The sequence below is a fragment of the Nicotiana sylvestris genome, chromosome 1 (assembly GCF_000393655.2).
Source record: "Nicotiana sylvestris chromosome 1, ASM39365v2, whole genome shotgun sequence".
In the NCBI taxonomy this organism is placed as follows: Eukaryota; Viridiplantae; Streptophyta; class Magnoliopsida; order Solanales; family Solanaceae; genus Nicotiana; species Nicotiana sylvestris.
Window position 1 is genome coordinate 66,877,798 of NC_091057.1, and position 15,877 is coordinate 66,893,674.

At 38.4% G+C, this 15,877-nt stretch overlaps 1 long non-coding RNA gene across 1 annotated transcript; it reads left to right on the plus strand.

The window, feature by feature from the left end:
- Positions 1-5,568: 5,568 nt before the first annotated feature.
- Positions 5,569-6,945, plus strand: LOC104248470 (uncharacterized). Its single transcript, XR_716460.2, has 2 exons — positions 5,569-6,012; positions 6,780-6,945. It is a non-coding gene; the product is annotated as an uncharacterized lncRNA (long non-coding RNA).
- Positions 6,946-15,877: the final 8,932 nt, after the last annotated feature.

Here is a 15,877-nt window from a genome sequence, read left to right on the forward strand (position 1 = left end):
CTGGTGCCTTTGATTTTACTGATGGCGTATATGATGTCTGAAATGTCAACGTTGAAGTTGTATTCCAACAAGCGGGGTGCCTACGTCGGCCCTACGTGCCTATCGAACCCAGCTCTTTTAACAAGTCCCCGAGGATTCTGGCCTCGGTCCATCCTCCGGTCATTGCAGGGTATAATGCGCCTTGGGGCGTTTCTTCTGTCTTTAGTGTACGGTTGATATCTCTCTTTATTTGACTTTGACTCCTTTGCCGAAATCCTACTAGGATATACCGAGCCCGAGAGGGCTCCTAGTTGATCGTCTTTGACCCTGATCTTTGACTGGTATCGGTTGTGGAAGTACGACCAAGTCACGGAGGGATATTCTGCTAAGTTCTGCTTCAGCTACTTCGAAGCTACCGAGCTTCACTCGTTCAAACCTTGAGTGAAGGCCTGCACCGCCCAGTTGTCGGAGATCGATGGTCGTTCCATTTGAAAGCGAGATACGAATTCTCGCAGCATCTCGTTCTCCCTTTGCTTGATTATGAAAACATTGGATTTCCTTGCAGCTACTTTGATAGCACCAGCATGTGCCTTTATGAAAGAATCTGCCAGCATGGCAAATGAATCTATCGAGTTTGGGGCCAGATTGTGATACCATATTATTTCCCCTTTTGAAAGCGTCTCTCCGAACTTTTTTAGTAGGACGGACACGATCTCGTCGTCCCTTAGGTCGTTGCCCTTCACTGTACAAGTATAGGCAGTGACGTACTCGTTGGGGTCTGAGGTTCCGTTGTACTTCGAAAGCTCGGGCATTCTGAACTTCTTTGGAATGGGTTTCGGGGCCGCTTCCTGTGGGAATGGCTTTTGTACAAACTTCTTCGAATCTACACCTTTCAGAATCGGAGGTGCGCCTAGAATTTGATCGACCCTAGAGTTGTAGGTCTCTACCTTCTTGTCGTTGGCTTCTATCTTTTTCTCGCCTGACTCAATCCTCTTTGTAATTTCCTCGAACATTTTTATAATGGCAGGGTCGGCTGCCGACCCGTTGTTGCTTGATCTTTCTTGTACTTGCTCAGCTCGGGGAGCCGTTTCCCAAGCTATCGTGCTGGGAGTCTTTTACTGGCTTTCCAGCTGAGCAATCGCCAGGTGTTGTGCTTGCAATATTTCAAAGATGACGTGAAGGCTAACCCCTTGTTCTTCCTGAGCCGGGGTTTTTTTAGCTTCTTGATGATCTTCTTGGTGTATGCTCCTATTGGTGTGGGAGCTTATTTTGACGTGTTGGGCGTTGCGTGAGACCACGTCCACGGGAATTGGTTCTGGTGCATTCTTAGGGTTTCATGGTGGTACACCAACACTTGGAACATCCACACCATTTTCTCCATGGTCTTCAAGGTTGTTGTTTTCACGTGCATTTACTGAGTTAGACATTTTGACCTAAAATCAAAAGATCTTGGACAAGAAAAAGCGTGAAAAATAACTTGTGTTATGTAGTAAAACCAGCAAGAAAATAATCACTATTATTTTTAGCCCCCCGGTGGGCGCCAAACTGTTTACCTTGAAAATGGTAATTACAATTAAATTTGATTTGTGGTTCTAAAAATACATGATCTATTTATATGCTAGTTGTTAGGCAATTGATGCTAAGTGAAAGACTTGGAAAAAAAGATAAGAGCTTGAGAACAAGGTGATAACCAAACCGAATGGTTAATAATCGGGGCCTCGAGCTTGCTTATTTGGGGCCTCGAGGCCGAGTCTGATGTCCCATCGAGGGTAGTCGATGGATGACTAAAAGTTATAATAAAATCAATGGTGGTTCTTTATGAACAATAACAAGCAATAAATGAAGAACAATAAATAGAACACAATGAATATATACAATAAACGCAAGTAATTAGATCAAGGGAATATGTTAGAAAGTAGAGAGAATGTTCTTGTGTATTCAATACTGAGCATCAGGTCTCTTGCAATATGACAAGGATCCCCTTTATATATGAGGGGGAATCCCAACATAGTACAAATGCATTTATCACCAAGATACATGATTGATACAGCTAATTAATTCCACGATATGGGCTTGAGCTAGCCAAATAGACTAGGTCAGCTTTTAGTCATGTTCCTTGGGAACTTCCCACTCTTTCACTATAATTATCGATCTGCATTGCCCCGAGATGGGACGTCGGTAGCCCCTCGGGTGTGAATCTTGACCATAGCCTCGAGCTTTTGGTAATGTGCTTCGAAGCATCGTATGACCGAAAATAGGATCCTCCAATTTTACAGTATACTTACCCTGATCTTTGATTGATATCGGTTATGGACGTCTGACCAAGTCACGGCGGGATATTCGACTAAGTTCTGCTTCAGTTGCTTCGAAGCTACTGAGCTCCGCTTGTTCAAACCTTGAGTAAAGTCCTACACCGCCCAATCGTCAGAGACCGGTGGTAGTTCCATTCAATCTATTTGAAAGCGAGATACAAATTCTTGCAGCATCTCGTTCTCCCTTTGCTTGATTTTGAAGATGTTGGATTACCTTGTAGTTACTTTGATGGCACCAGCATGTGCCTTTATGAAAGAATCTGCCAGCATGGCAAATGAATCTATCAAGTTTGGGGCCAGGTTGTGGTACCACATCATTGCCCCTTTTGAAAGCGTCTCTCCAAACTTTTTTAGTAGGATAGACTCGATCTCGTCATCCTTTATGTCATTTCCCTTCATTGCACAAGTGTAAGCAGTGACGTGAGGTTCCATTGTACTTCGGAAGGTCGGGCATTCAGAACTTCCTTGGAATGGGTTTTGGGGCCGCTTCTTGTAGGAATGGCTTTTGTACAAACTTCTTCGAATCTACCTTTCAAAATCGGGGGTGCACCCGGAATTTGATCGACCCTAGAATTGTAGGTATCTACCTTCTTGTTGTTGGCTTCTATCTTCTTCTCGCCCGAATCGATCCTCTTTGTAAGATCCTCGAGCATATTTATAATGGCGGGGTCGGTTGCCGACCCGTTGTTGCTTGATCTTTCTAGTACCTGCTTGGCTCTGGGAGCCATTTCCCGAGCTACCGTGCTAGGAGTCTTTTGGTGGCTTTACAGCTGAGCAATCGCCAGCTGTTGTGCTTGCAACATTTCAAAGATGACATGAAGTCTAACCCCTTGTTTTTCCTGAGCCGAGGTTTTTTGAGCTTCTTGTTGATCTTCTTGGTGTATGCTCCTGTTGGTGCGGGAGCTTATTTGGACGTGTTGGGCGTTGCGCGAGACCACGTCCATGGGAATTGGTTCTGGTGCATTCTCAGGGTTTCGTGGTGGTACACCAACACCTGGAACATCCACACCATTTTCTCCATGGTCTTCAAGGTTGTTGTTTCCACGTGCATTTACTGAGTTAGACATTTTGACCTGAAATCAAGGATCTTGCACAAGAAATAGCGTGAAAGATAACTTGTGTTATGTAGTAAAACCAGCAAGAAAATAATCACTATTATTTTTATCCCCATGGTGGGCGCCAAACGGTTTACCGTGAAAATGATAATTACAATTAAATTTGATAGTGTGGTTCTAAAAATACGTGATCTATTTTTATGCTAGTTGACTAAACAATAGATGCTAAGTAAGAGATTAAGAAACGAGATAAGAGCTTATAGATAGTATAATGACCAAATCAGAGGGCTGGAAATCGGGGCCTCGAGTTGGCGTATACGGGCCTCGAGGTCGAGTTGGATGCTCGGCTAGGAGCAATCGAGGGGGGATTAATAGTTATGATAGCTTTGATGGAAGCCTTTTATAATCAATAACGAGTAATAAATGAAGAACAATAAATAGAACATAATGAATATAAGCAATAAATGCAAGCAATGAGATCAAGAGAATATGTTAGAGAGCAGAGAGAATAATCGTGTGTATTCAATATTGAGCATCAGGTCCTTTACAAAATGACAAGGATCCCCTTTATATATGAGGGGGAATCCCAACATAGTGCAAATACATTTATTACCAATATACATGGTTGATACAGCTAATTAATGCCACGGTACGGGCTTGAGCTAACCAAATAGACTAGGTCAGCTTTTAGTCATATACCTTGGGAACTTCCCACTCTTTCACCATAATTATCGATCTACATTACCCCGAGGTTAGATGACGGTAGCCCCTCGGGTGTGAATCTCGACCATAGCCTCGAGCTTTTGGAAACACGCTTACGGAGCATCGTGTGACCAAAAATAGGACCCTCCGATTTTACTGTATACAGTAGGTCTTCCATTTATCATGATTGACACGGAGGAGGTGGAGATGAAATTCATAATAAGCTTGACTATAGTAGCTGGGAATCCTAAGTTGTAAAAATATTTGCGTATGAATGATCACTCCAGTCTATCAAATGCTTTTTCTAGGTCTTGTTTAAGCATTATGTTTCCCATCCGTTTTGTCATGCGATTAAAGGAGTAGATAACTTCTTGTACTATGATTGCATTATAAACTTGCTACTTATTATGGAATGAAATATTTTCTTACTATGGTTGGTGATTTCTCTAGATGGATTTGGCCTTTTTTGTTAAGAGTTAAAATCGATATTTCTAAGTTACTTAAGAATTTCATTGCTATGATTCTTATCAGTTTGGGAAAACAATTCAAGTAATCAGGTTTAACACTAGGACTGAGTTCTTTAATAGCTCATGTGGAGATGTATTCAAGTGTTATGGAATTTTGCACCACGCTCATGCCCTTACACTCCACAGCAGAATGACATTGTAGTAATAGACACATTCTTGAAACTGTTAAGGCGATAATATTTCAAGTTAATTATCAATCAGGTTTTAGGGGTGTTGTATACAGGCTGCAGTTTATGTCATTATTATATTACTCTAATAATTATGGGGAATAAGTCACATTTTGAATTGTTATATGGTAGGGCTCCTTCCCTGTCTCGTATGAGGCTTATAGGTTGTCTTTGCAATACAACTACTCTTCAGAAGCAAGATAAATTATTCCAAGAGAAATTAAGTCTATTTTGTTGGGATATGGGGCGTCTCAGAAAAGTTATAGTCTATATGACAGTGAAAGGATATTTCCTATCCGACATGATACACAATATCAGTCCATCATAACCCATAATGCAGGCAATGTGAACACCTAATTTTTGCACTATTTTAATACCTCCTAAAGTTATTAGTGTTTTGTTATTTTAATTATTTTTCTCAATTTTTGTGACTTTAATTGCATATTTCCTATCATAAAATACTAAAAAAAATAGTTCTTTCTTCATTTGTGCATTTTAAGAATTAACTAGTTGTTCAGTTGGTGAATTAATCTAGTTAATTGATCATTAGAATAAGTTATTTAATTAATTTATTTGTGTAAAATTAGTTTAATAAGTAGGATTAAGGAAGAAATTTGGCCAAATTTGAAAGAAAAAGTGTCCAAGAGTGCAAGATAAAGGGCTGCCATTGAAAGGGTCTGAAACTACGTAGTTTTGCCTCAAAACTACGTCGTTTCACTAAATGAAACAAGATCAAATCATACCCATCCATTCCATCTTGATCCAATGGAATTCATTTACTCTTGGCTTAGGTATTTAAAGCCTCAAAAATCTGAAAAATGTCCTCATTTTCACCCATAATTATTTTCTCCTTCTTCTCTCTTCTCTCTCTCTTCACTCTCTCTACGCTGCCCTAGCTCCGCCCACCGCCGCCGGCCAAAAATCGCCGCTGCCGGCGGACCACCTCCAAATACCTCCAAATTCACACCATGTAATCTCCACAACTTCCTCTTTCCATATCTCCAAAAGAAATCCTTCAAAAATCCCTCAAACTCCTTGAATCTTAGATCTAGGAAACTTTCCCGTCACTTTTTTGCCCAAATTCTTGAAGCTACAACCACTACCGCACCACAATACCTACATCAATGGATAGAGCTCCCCAAGAACTAGCTATTGATGTCAATTTTACCCTGAAAATCAGGCGACCAAAATCCGGCCAAATTCCGGCGACCTCCCCGAACACCCTCTTTGGGCATACCACCATTTTTTCGGCCACTTGAATTATAAAATGGTAAAAATCCTATTCTTTTGTGACTGTTTTTTCTATTTTATTTTTATTTTTGTCTATTATTAATTATAGTTTTTGAAGTTTGAAATGTTAAATTTTTTGTTTTTTGCACTTGTTGAAGTAGTAAAATAGTTTTGTGTTGATAAAAGTGAGGTAGTGAAAAATATTTAAGAGTATATGGTACTTGTTTGGTTGTTTATTTACTGCTTCAAGACTCTTTAAGTACAACACTCAAAAGTCAAATTGTTTGGTAAGAAAATGTAGACCTTTGGACAGTGTTTGAATAAAAGTCTGTCTTTGAATAGTGGAGAGCAGATTTTGTTTGAAATACTTGACAAGATTTGAACCAGAAAGTCTGGCATTTTGAATTTAAGAGCAGATTTTGTAGAAAAATCTGTCAAAATGATTGATTTTTTAATTTTTTTTGAAATAGCTGATTGTTTTGATATATAGGAGGACACTCCATCTTACTGAGGGAGCTCTAGACACACAAAAAAGAGAAAAATCAGTAGCTATAATATCCCTTAGCAGCTTTTGTGAGTTGATTCTTAAGTGAAAAACTTGTTTAAGGAAAATAGAGTAGTCTTGAAAGATATTTTTGGATTTACATAATTGTACTGTTTTGCTGAGGTATTTCTAGTTTGTTTTCTTGGGTTTGAATCTGCCGGTTGTCGCTGTCTTTTGCTGTTGTTGCTGCCTGTTTAATTGTTTTGCTGTTGATTTTGGAAAGAGCTGACTCTGTTGTATTTGTTCTTCTTTCTGCTGTCCAGGTAATTTTCGGACCATGTAAACTCATAAAATCGAGTTGGAATGAAAGATAATGAAGCTGGAAAATATTAGTAGCTTTATCCTTCTATTGTAATTCATTTTTATATGCTCTTGAATGTTCTATAATGTTATAACGATATGTTAGTTAATTAAATTGTGTTAAGCATCTTTAATTATTTTTATTTTTGCAAAGCATTAGATATAATTCCACAGGCATTTGGTTGTCTGAAAGGAGCATATATATTAAAATTTGAACCCTTGTAGTCATGTTTGTCCCTTTGTTGTCACCAAGCTATGTTTTTATTATTATTATTATTATTATTATTATTATTATTATTATTATTATTATTATTATTATTATTATATTTTAGAGTCTCAATAATCTTTTTTTATCTCTTAAAAAATACTTATTTAGTAAGGTAGTTAAGTTGTATATTAGAAAGACAATCTGTAAACTTATTTTTGTAAATAGTTGGCTACGAATTGCAAATAGCAAGATATGGCCAAATCTGTAACATAGCTTTAAAAGGCCATATTTGCAGATTTAAAGTCCAAAAGCATATGGGCTTTTGGATTTTGTCTTGGACATGAGCCCATTTGACTTCATCAACCCAATAGTGGGCTGCCTCATTCAATGTCAAGACAAGCCCACATCTTACTAGTTTTAAGCAATGTCAATTAATAATTTTCTCTCATTACTCTCATCTTTTAAATTAGTACTCATAACAATAATTTTTTCTCATTAGTTAACTTGTAGATTATTATTCAAATCTTTTCTTTAATTTTTTTTTTAAACTAAATAAAAATGGACATAAGAAAAGCATAAAAATCAAATAAACCACAGTTTATCCAAGTTTAATTCAAGCCAAATGTAGTCAATAAAGCGACCGTGCTAGAACCACGGGACTCAGGGAATGCCTTACACCTTCTCCCCGGTCAACAGAATTCCTTACCCGGACTTTGTTTTCGCTGACCAATAATAATAGAGTCAAACCTTCCTTTGAATAGGGATTCAAATAAAAGGTGACTTGGAACACCAGTAGAAATCAATTCCAAGTGGCGACTCTGTAAATAAAATAATCCCTACTTCAAATTTGTCACTTTAATTGGAAAAGCTCTTTAACCCACAATCCATAACATTTTACACTTATCTCTTGGAGGGATAAAAGGGGTGTGACAGCTCTGGCGACTCTGCTGGGGACAACCAGAATTCGAGCTTGTACATGTTGACTTTTATTTGGCTTTATTAATTTTGTATATACTGTGATTTATTTGGGTATAATGTGCCACTTGTTTGCTTTTTACCGCTTTGATATTTTTGAATGGTACATATAAACTGTCTTCTCACGTACCCCCTCCGAGTCTTCTTGAATTAAAATTGGGCATTTGCTTGACATAGCCCGCTTTCTTTGAGATAGCCGAGGTGTTTGTCACCCGGTGAAGGATTTTAGTCACACCTATTTTAGGCGGGGAGCACCATCAGTTAAGCCAGAAAGAAATGCTACCGGTACACTGACCCTCCTCGGCTCGAGTTGTCCGCTCGAGTAAGCCAGTCTAGATACCTTTTCCACCAAGATTTAAACCTAGGAGAACAAACCTCATACCGGATTTTCCTAGTAGGTTCGCTCTATGTGCATCACATGCATTTGACTTAGCGAAACTTGGCACAAGGGCCGGGTCCGTATAAGACAGATATCTTATTTGAGACCATCATGTTCACGTATGTGCTACTTGATACATCATTTAGAAGGCTTACTTGCATTGTCGACCGGCTTTAGAAAATTAGTGTAGCAGAATTATTAAAAAAAAGGTACCCAGTTTTACCGAACTACGCGGGTCTGATTCTCATTGGATGTGAGATACGTAAGCAAACCTCATTGGTTCCGGCCCCCAATTTTCAAAAAAAAAAATCAAATATATTTCCCATTACTTCCTTCTTTAGAAAATAAATTCTTAGAGACCCCAATTTTAAAAAAATCAAAAACAAAATTCAAAAATATTTTCTTCTTTTTTCTTTTATAAGTCTTTCTTTCACCAAAAAAAAATCAAAATCAGATTTATTTATTTTTACTTCAAAAATTACAAAAACATAAATAAATGAAAAAAGAAAAAATCGAAAATTCCAAAAAAAAAATTGTTGAATTCCAAAATATTTTTTTTTCTGTTTCAGAAGTTTTTCTTTCAAAAATTGAAAAAAAAATATTCGAAATTCAAAAATATTGTATTTCTTCTTTAGAAGTGTTTATTTCAAAAAATTCCAAAAAAAAAAGAAACTTTAAAAAAATCAAAAAAAATCTTTTTTTTAATTCTTTCTTTCAACAATTCAAAACATAATGAAAAAAAATCGAATTTCAAAAAAAAAAATGCTCTTCTTTAGAAGTCTCACTTTCAACAATTCAATAAAAAATTGAAATCTAAAAAAAAATCTTTCTTCTTTTGAATCCTTTCTTTCTACCAAGAAAAAAAATCAAAAATCATTTTCCTTGTTAGGAGCTTTCGTGGAGTTATTTGTATATGAGTAAAAACGAGAGTTAGTTTGTGTACTTTATTTCTGATTTTTTCTGAACTACGTAATGATCTGATTCATGCGGCGTCATGATACGTAGGCAATCCCCATCGGATTCGATCATAACCATAGAATTAACTGAGGAAAAAATAAACTAAAAAAAAGAAAGAAAAGAAAAAAAAGAGAAAAAAAAGAGAGTGACCAAAAAAAAAGAAAGGAGAATGCCAAAAAAATAAAAAGTGACAGAGACGAAAAAAATCAAGAGTGATTAAATAGAGGTAGAAATAAAAGAAAAGAGGTACATACTTAAAAGGTTAGTTAAGGCCGGGATGAAACATGCAACCATTCAAACACATGATAGAAATGTTTAACTATTAGGTGCATTGCATCCCCAACGTGCGATTTTCTATGTGTTAAATGTCTCAAAACTAATGAGGTTGTGGTGTGAGCAAATTAGTCAGGTTCTGTTCAGGTGGTTGGTTTTATTGGTATGCAGTGATGAAACGTGCAACCTTGCACGCGGCCACAACATTATACACAAAACTGAGCTCCACCTCCCAGAAATGCACATCCTTACCCAGCTCCATATAATCCCCAACCAAATGATCTCCGATACAATCCTCGCCCAAGAGATCCTTTCAGAAAGAATCAGTTCACCCCTATTGGTGAAACGTATTCAAGCTTTTTCCAAAAGCTAATCATGCTAGATCTATTGCAGCCAGTGGCCCCGAAATGGCCGAACTCCGAGTCCCCCTCACACCGAGCTGATGTTAGATATGAATACCACTCTAGAGCAGTGGGACACAGTACAGAGGACCATTGGACCCTCAAAAGGGTAGTTGAAGATTTGATTGAAAATGAAAGAATCGTTTTTTGGGATGAAGAAGCTTCTGATGTGATGAACAATCTGTTGCCTGCCCACAACATTAGGCCAATGGTCAGAATGATTTGTGAAGCTGAGGAATTTGATCTGGCACAGAAGGCCATTGCAGCCTTTGCCGAGATAGAAGAAAAGCCAAAAATGGTCACCAAGCATGAAAGTTCCCATCAAATGGGAGTCTTAGTGGCCAGTCTTGCTATCCTTTCTGCATCCGGATTTTCTCAGGGTGTGATCCAGATGTTTTACCTTATTGTCTTACATTCTAATGCAAACCCTTCTATCTTCAAAAAATTTTAAAAAAAATCAAATAAAAAAATCAAAAATCAAAAAATCAAATGAAATTAATTTTTCATTTTCCAGGAATGTCTCTTTTCTTAATCTTGTCATTTTTTTTTCTTATTCTCTTTTTAGTTCTTTTAAATGCAGATTTCAATAACATGACATGCTTGCGGACTTCATGCCCAGATCCTGAAAGCTGTCAGGCCTCGAAATAATGAAACAATGATTAGATCGAAATGAAGATAAAGTTTAAGGAAATAAAATAAAGAGTTGGAACAACTGAAGGAAAATTGGTTCCCGGATTGGAAAGGTCCGTACATTGCAACAAGAGTACTACCAAAAGAGTGCGTCGCACTTGGGACAAATCGAAGGAAATGTCCCTGAAATAACTGTCAATGCAAATGCAGTCAAAAGGTACTATGTTGGATCCTCCATATAGTGCTAATATTGTCCAATTGGGATGACGAAGGCTTTCATTCTCGCTAACCAAACACTATCAACCCTTTGCAAATCCTTTGAGCCGACTCCCATTCTTTGAACACCCTCTTTGGAACCTGAAAGTGTTATTGAAAAATGAAATAAAAAAAAGAAAAAAAAATACAAAAAATACAAAAAAGAGGAAGAAAAGACAAAGAAAAAGAACAATAAAAGAGGAAAAGGAAAGGGAAACAAAAGAGCAAACAAAACAAAACAAAAAAACGAAAGAAAAAAAAACGTTCCCTGAACTACGTTCGACTTGATTCCGAAAGGATACGTAGGCAACCTCTCTCTGGGGTTCAATCACACCAAAATAAAAATTCAAATTCCCCCAAAAGTGGAACTGGGGCAGATGTTGTAATGGTCCGGCGATGATCCCGCCTAAATGGTTCCAAAGTTGTAATTTGATCCAAATCATTTTTACCCAAATCCTTTCAAGTCCTTCCGATCAATCGGTGAGAATGTTCAAGGATCAGAGAATACGACTACTTGGATCCGATGCAATAAAAATGAGAGAAATAAAATGAGAGAGTCTTATTGGTGAAAACTCACACGGGCACCATGAGGCGATGGTAAGAAGAGAAATGAAAAATAAGAGAGTCTTGTTAGTGAAAACTCGTAAAGAGCACTATAAGGCAAGAAGAAAAATAAGAGAGGTCAGCTCGTGAAAACCCGCAAAGGGCGCCCCTGATCGAAAGATCCTTACAGCCATCGGCACTGACAGAGTCCTGGAAAGGTTTCTCGATTTTGAGGAAAAAATTGTGATGAATTTCTGAGAGTCGGACGGTTTACACAGATCAGGAATCTAGTCCAAAAGGCATGTCATGTTCATTGAAGTCCGCATGTACTCCAGATAAGTCCTTCTTTCCTTTCCTCAAAAGGGACACTTCTTGTTTTAAACTCATTCTCCATTCCATTGTTTGTTTTCTTTGAATCCTTTTTGGTCTAACACTTTTCCGAAAATAAGACAAAGAAAGGATGGCAAGACTGATTTATAGGGTTCTCATTTAGCGCGAGCTAATATGCAGAAAGGCACCCAGCCTCGTACGGGCATCAAGTCGACCCCGACTAGCCATGGCGGCCGATGCTTCGAAATCAAAACTGTTGGAAAGAGAAAATCAAATGGAGTGCCTATATAGGCAAATGAAGTTGAAAAGGTTGAGTCCCACGTGGCTAACCGTCTCGGCAAAGAGTTGAAAAAAGCCAAGGCATTCCAAATGCTCTGAATTTGAAGTTGGGAGAAAGAAGCCAGAAAAGAAAGGCCAACGAAGGGCGAAATAAAATTGGAAAAGGTTAAGTCCCACGCGACTAGCCGTTGCAGCAAAGTTTGAGGAACCGAAAGTTCCCCAATGCTCCGAAGAAAAGAAAAGAAGAAAAATGATGAAAAAAAAAGAATATAAAAAAAAGAAGAAAAAAAAGTGACATCAGAAGGAAAAGGCCTACGAAGGCAAGATAAAGTCGAAAAGGTTGAGTTCCACCAACCAATCATCATGACAAAGTCTAGATAAGCTAGAGTTTCTCCAGAGTCAGAAAGGCAATCGGTATTCAGGAAGCAACCAGTTTCAGTTGAAAGGGCTGAGATCAAGTGATCAAAACAATCAAGGCCACAAAACCAACCACCACTTTGAAAACTCACATATTATTCTTTGTTTGAAACAGGAATAAAGCATGGAGAATGGTGATTTTAAAAGAAGGAATGTCACCAAACGTAAGCTCCTTAAAATTTCCATTTTTCTTTTACTTTCGGCATACATCACTATTGTTCACACCTCCTATTTTTATGTAGCTTAACCCAGGTAGAATCTTTTCGCCTAGGGGGATCCAGCTCCTAGTTTCCGGGTAGAAGTACTCTTCGCTCAGGTTATTTTTACGTAGCTTAATCCAGGTAGAACCTTTTTCGCCTAGGGGGATCCAGCTCATAGTTCCGGGTAGAAGTACTCTTCGCTCAGGTTATTTTTACGTAGCTTAACCCAGGTAGAACCTTATTCTCCTAGGGGATCCAGCTCATAGTTCTGGGTAGAAGTACTCTTCGCTCAGGTTGTTTTACATAGCTTAACCCAGGTAGAACCTTTTCACCTTGTGGGATCTAGCTCATAGTTCCGGGTAGAAGTACTTTTCGCTCAGGTTGTTTTTACGCAGCTTAACCCAGGTAGAACCTTTTCACCTATGGGGATCCAGCTCATAGTTCCAGGTAGAAGCACTCTTCGCTCAGGTTGTTTTACATAGCTTAACACAGGCAGAACCTTTTCACCTAGGGGGATCCAGCTTATATTCCGAGTAGAAGTACTCTTCGCTTAGGGTGTTTTACGTAGCTTAATTCAGGTAGAACCTTTTCACCTATGGGGATCTAGCTCATAGAATCAGGTTGTTTTACATAGCTTAACCCAGGTAGAACCTTTTCACCTAGGGGGATCTAGCTCATATTCCGAGTAGAAGTACTCTTCGCTCAGGGTGTTTTACGTAGCTTAATTCAGGTAGAACCATTTCGCCTAGGGGGATCCAGCTTATAGTTCCGGGTAGAAGTACTCTTCGCTCAGGGTGTATTACACAACTTAACCCAGGTAGAACCATTTTGCCTAGGGGGATCCAGCTCATAGTTTCCGGGTAGAAGTACTCTTCGCTCAGGGTGTTTTACGTAGCTTAACCCAGGTAGAACCTTTTCGCCTAGGGGGATCCAGCTCATAATTCCGGGTAGAAGTACTCTTCGCTCAGGCTATTTTACGCAGCTTAACTCAGGTAGAACCGTTTCGCCTAGAGGGATCAAGCTCATAGTTCCGGGTAGAAGTACTCTTCGCTCAGGTTGTTTTGCGCATCTTAACTCAGGTAGAACTATTTCGCCTAGGGGGATCCAGCTCATAGTTTCCGGGTAGAAGTACTCTTCGCTCAGGTTGTTTTACATTAGCTTAACCCAAGTAGAACCTTTTCTCCTAGGGGAATCCAGCTCATAGTTTCCGGGTAGAAGTACTTTTCGCTCAGGGTGTTTTATGTAGCTTAACTCAGGTAGAATCGTTTTGCCTAGGGGGATCCAGCTCATAGTTCCGGGTAGAAGTACTCTTCGCTCTGGTTGTTTTATGCAGCTTAACCTAGGTAGAACCTTTTCGCCTAGGGGGATCAAGCTCATAGTTCCGGGTAGAAGTACTCTTCGCTCAGGTTGTTTTACAATAGTTTAACCCAGGTAGAACATTTTCACCTTGGGGATCCAGCTCATAGTTCTGGGTAGAAGTACTCTTCGCTCAGGTTGCTTTTACGTAGCTTAACCCAGGTAGAACCGTTTTGCCTAGAGGGATCCAGCTCATAGTTTTCGGTAGAATTACTCTTCGCTCAAGGTGTTTTATGTAGCTTAACTCAGGTAGAACCGTTTCGCCTAGGGGATCCAGCTCCTAGTTTCCGGGTAGAAGTACTCTTCGCTCAGGGTGTTTTACGTAGCTTAACCCAGGTAGAACCGTTTCACCTAGGGGGATCCAGTTCGTAGTTCCGGGTAGAAGTAATCTTCGCTTAGGTTGTTTAATACAGTTTAACTCAGATCGAACCTTTTTTCACCTAAAAGGATTCACCACTTTATCAATAATACATGGTGCTAATACTCGATTCTATTTCCTTCTAGTAAGAAAAGGTACCAGCCCCTGATTACATTTCCTTTCAGTAGTACGGGATACCGATCCCTAATTACACAATCATTCGTTACCAAATTTTATCTCTTTTAGCTAGTTTATACCACTATTTCTGTCTGCCTTTTCAATAAATTAGACAATTTACAGATTTCTCTAATAACTCACAATATTTTTCTAGTGCCAGACTGGGGCAGAAAATTTTTTTTTGTTCGTTTTTGATGATTTTGCAGGCTCGGCCGTATAGCACAAGTGAAGATTAAAGCTTGCAGTTTCAGTTTCTCATCAGAAGGAAGAAGTTTTTCGATCACAGGATAGTTGGAGTTAACTTTGACAATGTGTTAGTAACCCAGCTTCTCAAGATTCGTCTTCTCAATTTCAGATCAGGAAAGAAAGCAACTGAAATTGAGTCATAATCATTTCTTCAAAGAGTATCAAAATCCAATCTAAGGTCAACGCAAGTGAGCAGGTCAAGAATCAAGATTTGACTCCAGAAGATGCATAGATAGGAATTTTGTACTCTTAGTTTGCAGACATATATAGTACTCTTCTCTTTTTCTTTTTTGAAGTAAGAAGCGAGTAACAGCAATAGCAACAGCAACAGCAACAGCAGCAACAGTCTTAACTCTAGTGTCCGATAGTCCCAGCTACCAAATTTTTCCAGAACTACACTGACCTGATTCCTTTATAGCCAAGGATATGTAGGCAGCCTCGGAGGCAAGGTTCGGTCACCTTTTTTTCAAAAAAAAAATTGCTTCCATTGGAGTGACATGTGAGCAAAAATTAGCTATGGCATTCACTTTTCTTTGCACGAAAACTCTTCATGTTCTCGAGCAAAGAGGGGCAGCTGTGAACACCAAATTTTTGCACTATTTTAACACCTCCTAAAGTTATTAGTGTTTTGTTATTTTAATTATTTTTCTCAATTTTTGTGACTTTAATTGCATATTTCCTATCATAAAATACTAAAAAATAGTTCTTTCTTCATTTGTGCATTTTAAGAATTAACTAGATGTTCAGTTGGTGAATTAATCTAGTTAATTGATCATTAGAATAAGTTATTTAATTAATTTATTTGTGTAAAATTAGTTTAATAAGTAGGATTAAGGAAGAAATTTGGCCAAATTTGAAAGAAAAAGTGTCCAAGAGTGCAAGATAAAGGGCTGCCATTGAAAGGGTCTGAAACTACGTAGTTTTGCCTCAAAACTACGTCGTTTCACTAAATGAAACAAGATCAAATCATACCCATCCATTCCATCTTGATCCAATGGATCTCATTCACTCTTGGCTTAGGTATTTAAAGCCTCAAAAATCTGAAAATTATCCTCATTTTCACCCATAATTCTTTTC